The following is a 12,253-nucleotide window of genomic DNA, read 5'->3' as shown; positions in this document are numbered from 1 at the left end:
CTGTGTGTCCTCTCTACATGAGATCAGGCAGGAAAAATAAAAATATACATTTGGAAAACCAAGTTCAAGACTATTCTGGATGAGAGCTTTTTAAATGCCACTTGCAGGCAGGCAAAGTTGTGTTGATTATCCCTGCAGGAGACAGCAAGGCTACTTGCCATGGAGGAGGAACTGAACAGATGCCAAACAATCTTCACAAGTCTGTCCTCTGGGAAGAAAAACCTTGTTTGCTTGAAGTCCAGGCTTTTCCTTAACAAATTATGTTTTTTAGTACGTATCCCCCTTCCTTTCTCTCATAACTGCCTCGTTGTTATGTTGCTATTGTACTTAGTTTTCTTGTCTGTATTGTTCAGACTTTTTAGATTGAGAATCTGCATCTTCATGCAGATGCAGACCATGTCTGGTTCATTATATTCTTTGGGTACCCTCCCAAGGTGCCCAGAATCCACAGTCCTAATGACTGATACCATCAAATGAACTGTCCATCAGAGGATGGATGCAAATGGTTTCTGTCTTTGTGGCCAGGTGTTTCTGTGAACATTGTGGTCTAAAAAGGCTGGAAGTGGGAGGCTGGTGTGGTGGTGATGGTCTGCCCAGCTCCACTGCTGGGCATCTGCAATGCCGTGGACATTTTTTCCTCAGGTCAACAGCACTGGGCTAACGCTCCAGAAGGAGCATAGGGAATAATCCAAGCTAAAGATTGTGCAGAATGTGAACTTCAACCTCTGGAACAGAAGTTCTTTTTCTGAGGAAGATGAAAGTACCTGTATATAGATAGTTCTGTTTTGCTTTAATGCCTTGTTGTATGGTTCCTGTATCTGACCTTGACAACATCTGAGAGGAAGAAGATGGGGAAGAAAACATGAATAGAACTTGATCAGCTCTTTTTTTCCAAAAGAAAAAAGAAGAGTTATTGAAGATATGGTAACTTTCCTAGCTGGGAGCATTTCTTGGTGTAGGAGAAAGCAAGGTGGAGAAACGAAAAGCAAACAGATCCTGATAACTGCACTTGAGGTCAAGTTATAATCTAAGATTCTTGGGGTCTCTTACTCTCACTTGGTCTCGTCTGCTGCTAATGTTCCAGAGACTCTTGGAAGACAGGAGTATCAGGAAGATGGCTGGCTTCAAGTTTTAGTTCTGTTTATTTTTGTCAAAGTGGGCTGGTCATCAGCTGTGTAAAAATAGTCTGTGCAATGAAGGGGGATGTGATCTCAAGGAACCATCTTGCAGGTATTGCAGTGAACAAATGAGTGCTGACACCGATGTGAGCCACATCTTATTCCTGCAGTTTGGTCCATTGATGGTGCCCAATTTGAAGTTTTATGTCCAGTCATTTGTCAGCACTTCAGTTGGCTCCCTGTCCCCCCTCATTCAGAGCCAGTGCTGCCTGTGCATTTCATACGACTGTGCCCTCTGATCTGGATCCAGTCCTTGCTCTCCAGAGCAAACACGCTGCAGGCCTGAAGACAGCACTGTGATACAGGCAATAAGTGTTCTAAAAAGTGTAGTTGTGTGAGCTTCAAGTTTACCAGGATTTATGTGAAGCTCTGGCCCCTGCCTAAAATCTGATACTTTAATTCTTTTTTTTTTTAATCACTAATAAGCAATTAGAAAGTTGTTTGTTGGTGGTTTTTTGGTTGGTTGGTTTGTTTGCTTGCTTTGTCAAACCGTAATCTCCGCATTTGTTTTTGTACAGGGTTCGTTAGAGGAGCGCATGGCTGTGTTGATTGTGTGGAGCTGCCACTCATTTTGCAAAGTTATTGGTTTGCATGTGGCCAGGCAGCATTTATGAAAAAGCCCTGCCCGGCCCTGCCTGCTCCTGCATTGTTTCCAAATAAAGGCATGTCGGAGTTAAGCCTCCAACTGCCCGACCTTAAAAAAAAAAGAAAAGGACCTTTTACCCACGGATTGAAAAGGGGTGATTTATCTGCAACAAACTATTCCTTCCCCATCCTCCCCTCCCCGTTTCTCAGATTAATAGAAAAAGTTGCTTTTAAACTTAAATAATGCAAACTGGTTGTTTTACACTCGTGCTCTGTAGCAGACAGTTTAGGAACCTGACCATCAGCCCAGGAGTCACCTCAAACTTCTTAAAATGTCCAATCAATATATATTTTTTTTCTACATTTAGAGCAATTTAAACAGAAAATGCTTTTGTTCCTGGTGGGTATTTAATAAGTGAGCCTTTCCTTGCATTTAAACTCTCATCCGTGTGATGAGCAGAGAAGTTGAATGGCTGCCTTTATTATGCAAGGTATTACAGCAGTTTGGCTGACTTTGCTTTTTGTTATTTCTTAAGCCAGAAGTACTCTTTATCAGGGTTTAATACAAGTTTGAACTGACATAATGGTGTTTTGCTGTGTATGATCTAATGACATAGCTAACGTGAAGTTCTTAGGAAGAAGTAATTTATTAGACCAGCTGGTATGGGGGGAAAAAATGAGACAAGCTTGCAGGCACACCATCACTTCATCAGGTCTGAAATAGAAGCAGCAGATATGAAGGTTAAACAGAAGTTACAAAAAACTACTCAGTTTAATCAGACACGCATCGAACTGTCAAGAGCACATTGGTATGATATTCCTTCAGTGAAGGGTGAGAAGATGATTGTTTTACTGGAGAAAGAAATAAGGAGTTTACAGCCTGTTGAACAGGGGGGAGACTATAAAACCAGTACCTGGTGAGGCCATGGCTGTTCTCAGTATCATGGGGAACTGGGAAATTTTAGTTCTTTGTCTTCTCTTTGGAAAGTTTTAGTTTTGTAGGTCTTTTTGAGAATCAAGATTGCAAGATCAGTCATTTGTAGACAAATAGTGTCAGGTTTATCTAAACTAACTTTATCAGTCAAATCTAGTCTCAGGCATTCTTTGTCAACTGGTTTCCATCCTTATGCTACACTGCTAACTTAAGGAGTTATAGTTGTAAAAGTAATGGCAGAAAAAAAAAGAACCTCTCTATTGCTTATTCTTAAAATAAACAAACAAACCCCCCAACAACAACACAAAGTATTTACTTCCAAAATCAGATCAAATCTATTCTAACAAGAAGCCCTGAATGCTAGTAGTTTCTTAATCTATTATTTTCCTCAATCAGAAACAAAATTCAGAGTTGAAATATTAAAGAACAATTTTAAGGTTTTGTAGAACGACAGATTCTTTAGTTGTGCTGCTAATATAGTTGGCATGTGCCGTTTTTAAGCTTTGAATTAGGATGCTTTATCAATATGGATTCAGTTCACATCTGGTGATGTGCTGTCCATGTGTATTGGACTGTACACTGCGGAGAGCAGAGGAAAACTACTTGCTGCTCTTTTTCTAAAGTTTTTCACTCTTTCTGTAGTGCTGTATTCTGAAGTAGTTAATATTATAGTTGAAGCATTGTCAGATTAAACATGTTAAAGTAGAAGTCATATTCTAACTTGCTTGTCTGACTTCGTAGTTCCTTTTATTGGGCTGTCTGTACAAATGCATTCTAAATTAACCTTTGTATATATTAACAGTTGCTTTTAAAGTTAAGGTATCTGGCTCTATTATGCAAAACTGATGTTCAATGGCAATTATAATGCTCCAAACAATGGATGCTGTTTGGTGTCAGGAGTCCCAGGAACCAGCCTGGGTTTTTTTGGTTTGTTTTGTGCTTTTTTTTCCCTGAGTCTCCCTGCTGTATGTTGAGGGGGCAGAGCTGTTTACTCAGCTGTGTCCTGTTAGTACCAGGGGCTGGATAGGTAACCCTTGCATTTAACCCAGGCTCTGGGGAGGTGGAGAAGGTCAGAAAGGCTTAATCTAATTTAGATAAATTACTTGCCAGGAAGAGGGTGTAGCTGTGCTAGCATTTGTCTTCCTCTGCCAGAAGCCAGTTTCCTCCAGCCTACTGAACTAACAATTTAAAAAAAGGTGTCATGTGTTGGGAGCGGTTTCACAGCAAGTAGGATACATTGAGGGAAAGACCACAACATCCTCCATGATCCTTGATCTATAGGATATGGTATATCTGTGTCCCAGCTTCCTTGGAGGCAGTTTCACGGAAACTTTCAAAGATTAAGGTATGTTAAAATATCCCTTTCACACGGTGCTTCAGTCATGTAAGTTTTCGGTCACATGGCTAGCATTGGAGCCAAGGTTTTTGTGTTTTGCTTGCAAATTTTTCAAGAAATTACCTGTAATTAGTTGTTAATGCCCTTCACCACAACCACTTCAGTTAGTAGTACCACTACTTTAGTAACCTGTCCAATGGGCCTCAGGAGACTGGCTGGAAACCGAAGCTGGACATCAGGTCACCCTAAGACTGGTCTTGAGGTATTAAGTGGCTTGAGTGTGGCCTCTGTGTAGCAGTTTCACAGAGACGCTGATGTTAGAAGCTAAGACTAATATACTGATTTAATATTTGTCCAAAAAGAAGTAGCAGCACTAGGCATTCAAATAATTTTTGATGTGGAACAAGTTACAGAAAAAAACTGTAATCTAACTGGAGCTTAATGGAGTGGCTCAGTTCTAACAGATAAGGTCTTTTTTGTATATTGGCTGCACATTGCCAAAAATGAAAGGCACTTTTACAAAGGCAGCCAGCATTCTCTATAAAGGTGGAGCAAGAGTATTTATGGGACCCCATCCTGATGCGTTAATACTACTAGTGCTTGGAAAGAGAGAAAATAAACTGGCATAATGACAAGATTAAAAATGTGGAGGGGTAAAAATGGTATTTGTAACAATCCCGGTAGATAAAGATGGGTAGAACTGTATATTATTCTGACATAATGAGATCCAAAGTCTGTTCTGAGTTCTTCTTACCATCTTATTTTCCAAACTCTATCTCTTAGCAAAGAGAACTGAAATGAAGTCAAAGTCCTGCTGCAGTCCCTAAACTTGAAAACTGAACTATCCTGTAAGGAAACCACACTTGTTTATTTTCTTCACAATCTAAGATTGTAAGGGGAAAAAAAAAAAGTCTACTAACAGGAGCAGTTAAACCTTTAGATAAGGGAATAGAAACAAAATGTAAGTTTTATTTTTCTGGGGAGGATAAATTTGTTACAGTATTTAACAACATGTATTAGTGGATGTTCCTTTTAAGGTGTTTGCCACAAAGCAGTGAATGTGGAACACCCTCAGGGTTGGCATGCTTCACCCATGAGAAAAAAAAAGGACTGCAGCTAACAGTTCAGCAGAGAGAAACACTGCTTGGCTTTTTAAATAAAGCAAGGCAGTGGTCTACACTGGTGTAGACTTCTGGCATTCCTGGTGCTGATTCACCTCGTCATCCCTTAGTCTCCTCCTTTCTCTTCCCTGCCTTTATATGTTTGGAGGTCATTTTTCAAGGTTACTTACCAAGCTGCCTGCCTGCCTTCTGCTTCTCTTGCTTCCTGATTACAGGACAAAAAGATAGAATAGGTGAATAAGATTCTTTTATTCAAGAGTTGTGTGTTTGATCTACTGGAAAATTTTCTTGCAGTCAATAAATGAAAACAAATCTTTAAAAAAATCTCAAACCAATCAAACTTTTCCTGTGAACACTTTGTAAAATCCATTTTCTATGCAGATAGTTTTTATATACCCTCAGACCCTTGAAATATCAGAAACTGGATGTTCTCACACTGTTCTTCATAATGACTTGCAAGAAATATGTATAACTCTTGGCAAACAAAAAACTCCCAAAAAAGCAACTAGTTGCAAACTTATGTATGCCAAATTGTTTAATAGAATGCTTTCATACACACACACACACCCTTGAGGGGAAAAAAAAGTCAGAATTTGACTATAAAAATTATTATAAAAGTTATGCTTTCCAAGAGAAAACCCTGTATAGTGTCCTCTCTAGGAGCAATCCTCTAGTTTTGTTCAGCCTTCGTTAAATAACATTCTAATGCTCCAGATCTCCTTGGATAGGATTTTGTTATTTTACTGCATATTGTAAGCTAATGCAACTCCTGGACATACTCCAGTCTGTGCTGTCTTGACATCTAGACTTTGGGTATAAGCTGATGATTATGGTTTCATACTTCCCAGGAAAGGAAAATAAGAGCTGAAGAAAATGCTGCAGCTTTTCACAGTGATCTCATGCGTGGCCACATGCTGTCAGGATGTTTAAGTTTCTTGTACTGGGTTTTAATGCAGGCATACTTTCCATGGGAGTTTAAAACACTGCTGTAGTTTGACTTAAAGCCATTGGCAAACAATACACTTACAACATGGTCTAAATGTCTTGAATTGTAGCCTTGACTGAGCTTTTTTCTGTTTACTTGACTATTTAAGAATTTGATTTTTTAAGTCAAAGCTAAATATGTTTATGCCGACGTGCAATGCAAATTGTTCAGTCATTTATTTAGGGAAGCTGCTGGATTACGTAGCTCTTGTACTGATTTATTTTATTCAGTTTTTCCATTAGCATTTAGAAAAATCAAACCAGATGTAAGAAGGCAGTGAGGAAAACAAGCATCTTGCTTGGACTTCAAAATCCTTTCTGTGGGGTGTTGATATAGAACTTAATAATAAATGTGCCAGTAGTGCTGGTGTGCTGAAATAAAGTTCCCAAGTGGCTCTTGGGGGCTCCATGCTGTAGGAAGGAGGACTGTTTTCGTGCCATAAGAATACCTTTTGCAGACTCTGTGAGCAGGTCACTGTGCTGGCAATGGACTAAGTACATTTCAGTGAATTTCTTGTGTACCTGTCCTGTATATTCTCTGATAAGGTGCTGAAGTTATTTATGGCTTGGATCATGAGCTGTGACTATGGTGCCTGTGTGGATGATGGGCCATTTTAACAATGAAGCTTCTCAGGGTCTATGCACTCCGAAATTCCCCAAGGCATGTGACATCTCATTGCTCCTGAGAACTGGAAGTTCCTTGATTTGGAGAGAGGGCAAAGAGAAGTCTTGCTGCAGAACTTGCTCCGTTTCCCTGCTGGGTTTTGTGCCCACCCTGAGCCCTGTCCTGCAGCAGCCAAGCGTGGTGTGGTGCCTGGGCTGAGCTGGCTGAGCGTGTTGCTCAGCACTAGGCTGTGTTCACTTGTGACAGGCCCCTGGTCAGTGAGGATTTGGTAGCATCACCTGGCACAGGGCTGTGTCCCACTGTGTCCTGCTGGCTAAGAAGCACTACACTGTGCGTGTCCATGACTTCAGCGGTAATGTGCCATTCCTCAGCAGTGGTTTCCCCTCACTTTTAAGGAAATACTACTGTAGGTATATTTTCAAAACCTGTGTTGGAAGGCCTGCCTTGCAAGGACCTAGTCTGGCACCCTTTCTGTAACTTACTGTTAGTGTAATATATTATTATAATAACCAATGACCATCAAGAGATCTAGGGAGTCCTTCATTCTTTCCAGCTCTAATTTGTTCAAGCTGCCTGCCTTTTCTCTTTTAAGGGATGTCTCTTTTTTCCATTACACACACTCACTGCTTCTCTTCAAACAGCATAGCATTCCTTTAGTGCTCTGCATGGGACAAACAAGTTGACGGATGAAGGGAGTTTACCTGCAAAAGAAAAGTGTCCAAGGCCATCAGCATGCTTACGCCATCACCCTTCGGTTGTTGGCGTGCTCTGTAGTGTGGTGCTGAAGTTCAGCTTTGCGTGCTCTGGGTTGGTTCATCTCTCACAAATGCACATCGTCAGTTTCCCATGTGCAGATCTCACCTAGTGAAGGAGGGAGTATGTATTGAGTGCTAGATTGGACAGCCCTTTATGGAAACCTCCTGGAGAAGGAAAACAAAGCCTGGCTCAGAAAGGTGGCCTGGTTTGGGGAGGGAGTGGAGTGGGCAAAGAAAGCCATTGGAATGGGACTGGATCTATAATGGGAGTCTGTAGCGGGAGCTGGAGAAGAGCCAGTGGAGAGTGTAAGTAGGTACGGGAACACTGAAGAGTACAAGTATGGTGGGATTACCCATAGGGTGGGGTACAGGAGGAAGGTGGAAGTATGCAGAAGGCAGCAGAAATTAAATTAGAGAAGGTTTGGTAAAGATGAGAGCTAGGACAGAAGAAGAAGTGGAGCTGGGAATGGCAGTTCTAGTCTCAGCAAGATGTGTGAACTTTGGGCCAGGTACATCTGAGCTCCTCCCGTGTGGCAGCAAAAGCCGTGGTGTGGCAGAGCACTCCTTCCCACCCATCACCCAGGCAGTAAGGTTGCACCAGCCTTGAAGGCTGTCTTCTCTATGTCCCCAAGGTGGCTCATGGAGGCTGGACTATAACAAACCTCCCAGCTCCCCAGGCAACTGCCCTTGTTCTTTCGTTTGTAGGCTGTTTGCTCACTACATTTCATTTGAACAAAGTCATGATGTTTTGCTTTTGAGCTTGAACTGGCCCTCTCTACCACCAGGGGAAGAACACCTCCCAGTTACCTCACTGAAACCCCATCTGTCTTCTGGGCGGTGCGTGCCTGCAGCACATTATTGTTGATTACGTGGTAGCTGTGTTTCCTCCTGTGTGACCGAGGCCTGGGGTGGTAGTTGACTCTTGTAAGGTCACCAGAGGAAGTGGCCTATTTGGCAGAGTGTGCGTGGAAAATATTCTTCAGCCTTGATTTAAAGTAGAGGTCTTACATGAGCCATTACTCTGTTCTTTCAGCATCGCCTTTGACATGCGTAGATTTTGCTGAATTTACTTTTCCACCCTGTTCTTGAAGAATTCAGTGAGAACTTTACTCTCTATCTCTGTACCAGCCGGGAAGACCTGAGTCCAATAACTGTACTTTGTCCTGAGCAATGAAAAAGCCATGCTTCTTTGTGACTTTGTACCACTTACGTGTCCTTGTGCATTTAGGATATTCAGAAGACAGATTAAAAAATGTTAATTCTTTTTTCGTTTTTTTTTTCCATCTTTAGCACAGTGGAGAAGATACTGCTGTATTTCTAAACTGTCCCAAAAATTCCTTCCTGAAGCCTGTCTTTTTGGAATTCTCAACGTCTGTGAGCGAAGATGGAAAATGGGAGTGTTACAATGGACAGAAGTCAGCTGTTACTTTACCTCCCATTTAAAATTAAACCTGCAGAAGCATAGAAGCATTTGAAAGCATTTGCTAGCATGCAGTTACACAAACGGTCCTAAATTAACTGGTGTCAAATAGGCAGTAACCTGTGAGGGTGTCACAGTGTTTTTTCTGGATGTCCCTGAGCTTATTGAGATTCCTTTTTTTTAACCAAGAGGAGAGACTTTGTTCCTCCTGGTCCTTTGAGTTTGTCAGTGTGTATTCTGAGAGACTAGAACTGAATGGGTGGACCCGTGTCCTCTAGCAAGTAGTGCAGGCCTGTTAAGATTTTTGTTGTCCCGTGCTGGATGCCTGTGAAGTGTGACTGACTTCCATAGTTCAGGGCTATCCTGACTTCTGTTAACAGAGTTTTAGGAAGATCTGAAGTGCACAAACCAGTCCACCTCATTCGTAGTGTGTTGCTTAGTTTCCTACAGCATTCATTATTGATATTAGATACTCAGAAGAGCATACTGCTGATCTAAGCAAATTGGACACAAAGTGAGTTAGCTTAATTTAGAACGACTTGTGTGTAATCGTGTCTGACTGGCTCTTTTTTGGATGTGTATGCCCCATTTCTTTCTATTAGTGGAGAATATATTGGGTGAGAATAGATTTTTAGCAGAAAATCAGCAGTTCTGAGCCAAGATCTGTGTGTGCATCTGAGCGCAGCTTTGGCTCAATATGATAATGACTGAGCTTACAAACTCTAGCATGATTCCCAGCTGCATTTTTTTAACATGCACTACTTAAAGAGTGAGTGGCCCATATATGCTATTACTTTTTAATTATAATAGTGTGAACCCTGGGTTCATTGCAGGAACAGGACATCACTGTTGTAGTTTGGTTTCTTTCAGTGGGCTGATAATGATGGTTTGGTTTTACTCCCAGTGTGTTAAAGATTTTGAGAGCTCTGAGAATTGTTTGGTAAATGTATTGTTGCATCTGGTAGTACTAAGTAGGTATTTAAGCCTTACAGGGTGGTGTTATTTTTCGAAGGAGGTGTGACATGGAGTTGACAAAACACAGGATCTGAAAGTCTTCAGGGCGATGCGCAGGATCCTCCATTCGCTCTCCAGTGCTCTCCTGCAGAGCCGTGCCCTCTGTGCCTGTCCCTGCTGCCTGGGGACAGTCCCTGCCAGCCCACCGGCAGCGAGCTCGCTGGGATGCTTCATTCAGGGCAGCAAAGCGCTTAGAAGACTAGATGCTGATTTTAGAAATATCAGGGTACAAATAACGTCTGAACCATCCTGGTATTGTACTGTTCAGTGCCAGACATGGGGGAATGAAGGAGAGGATTGCACCGTGTGTGTGTACTGACCTGTAGGAAACAGGCCCCCCTGCGTGGCCATGTGCAGGGGCTCGGGGCGGTGCTGCTGGAAGGGGTGGCCTGTGCTGTTCTCTGCTGTCTGCAGCCCTGACCACAGAGAGGTCTTGTGGCTTTCCTTGCAGACTCTCTGCTGGGAAAGAGGGTAGTATGGTGTCCAGATCTGGCATCTCGAAATTGCCTTTGGAGAGGCAATAAAGGAAAAACTAGTCTCAATCACAGGAGAGAGAGCAAGCAGCAGAAGCAGGGCTTTTTTGCCAGATAGCTATTTTGGGGAGAGTAAATAATTACTTTTGAAGCCATCTGTCTGAATTGCCGTGAATCTCACCATAATTGATCAAGAGTGTTAAATAATTGAATAGTAGTGTTCAAATGAGTATCTGTACCTAGCTTTCATCTACTTCACTTGGTTCTAGTGCGTGACAAGTACCTGTCTGCTGTCTTGGAGCTGTGAAGGTGGCTGTTTATCCCTGCGCTGCTGGCCTACTTTCAAGCAATTCATACAGTGAGAAACCTGATTACTTTTTCAGTTTGGTGGTCCTAAAATGTGCTGTGGTGAAAACTGTACCTGAACTTGCTGCAGTGGTAAAACTGAAGCATGATCTCCCTCAGCTGTGAGCTGCTGGCTGAGCTTAACCTCTGGTGTAGGAGCAGCAAGAGCTCCTGACCAGTGCGGATCTGCCGAGATTCCCGTGGCTCAGCCGGCCCAGGGATGGCAGAGCGGTGGCACGGCAGTAGAGGAGGGCTGGCCGAACCCCCTCCGCCTGCCCAAGGGGAGGTCGGCTCCAGCTGCTGCTGCACTGCCGGCTCGTAAGGTAAACACTGGGTGACCTATAAGCCAGCCAGTCAACTCGCGTGTGGCCTTATTAGGCAAGTTGCTGCGGCGGCGTCTGGGGACGGAACATGCTGGATGGCGGCAGAGAGTGCGCAGCCCAGAACGGATCCAGCCCAGACCCCTCGAGATACGACCCAGTACTGCGGCGCTGACAGGGAGCTGCTGCTGCTGAGTGCAGCTGTCAGACTGAACTCTGCTTGGCAAATATCAAGTATTATGCTAGACATAGCTTTAAAAAAATACATATCCTTCCATGTAAATGTTAATAACTGTAGTTCTCTTTCCTGACATATTTTTCATGTGCTTGGTTATAACCTTAAGACGCCAGTTCACACTGTCATTCCATATACGGGAACACTTTGCGGTCGCCTTTGTGAAGTATGTTTTCATTCCTTGTGCTGCCTGCTCTCAGAGACACACCTGAACTAAGAGGAATGATTTTTTGTGTGTGAGGGACTTCAGAACTTGTTTCTTCTCTCTCTCTTGTGCAGTTTTATGCCCTTTATTGGAAGACTGTTACTAGCTAAAGGAATGACCCTGCTCCCAGGAGAAGGGGAATACTGGCATGTGTTACCTATGTGCAAACCAGTACTTGACTAGCTTGCTTTATACCCACCTCATAAAAAACAACTTTCACATGGAAGAAGGCTTCAAAAAAAAAAAAAAAAAGTCTGTGTTTTTCCCTTAGTAAAATCCCCATATTTTTAGACAAGTACAGTACAGGCAGGTGCTGTACAAGCTTTCATGTGCAGCTCTAGAGAAGCTCTTCAGATCTGACTTGTGATTAACTGTTATTAGTGATGCGTACCCTCCTGAGCACTGGGCACATTTGTGATTTTTGCAGGGGACTATGGAGTCTATGAAGGCAATAAAGAGTAAAGGCCGTCGCTGCTATGAATTTAAACCCGCTCTCTAGAGAACAGGCTCCAGAACTGCAGCATCACTGTGCTAACCAGGCTTTCTTTTCTTATGAATTTTTGCTTAGCCATGCTGGTTGCAAATGAAGCCTGATATGCGTGCTTATCTGTGGTGATGTTATTTTCAGTGACAGTACTTGTAGTTGAGCTGTCCTACCTTGACCATCAGCTCTTGAATAAAGCACATGCTTTTGCTTTATTTCTTTCACTAAACAGTTACTTT

The 12,253-nt window shown here is 42.6% G+C and overlaps 1 protein-coding gene across 49 annotated transcripts in view; it reads left to right on the top strand.

Annotated features, from left to right (window-relative positions):
• Positions 1-12,253, top strand: part of SVIL (supervillin) — a 140,012-nt gene that overhangs the window by 49,736 nt on the left and 78,023 nt on the right. The window contains exon 1 of one of the 49 annotated variants that reach the window (XM_065050619.1): positions 3,860-4,042. The exons of the other annotated variants lie outside the window; for them this stretch is intronic. The gene's annotated coding sequence lies outside the window, so the exon portion shown is untranslated. Of the gene's footprint in view, positions 1-3,859; positions 4,043-12,253 lie in introns of those variants that run through there. 49 annotated transcript variants of the gene reach the window in all.

Source organism: Columba livia, chromosome 2 (assembly GCF_036013475.1).
Source record: "Columba livia isolate bColLiv1 breed racing homer chromosome 2, bColLiv1.pat.W.v2, whole genome shotgun sequence".
Classification (NCBI taxonomy): Eukaryota; Metazoa; Chordata; class Aves; order Columbiformes; family Columbidae; genus Columba; species Columba livia.
The sequence above is the reverse complement of the archived record's forward strand: the minus strand, read 5'-3'. Positions and strand labels throughout refer to the sequence as shown.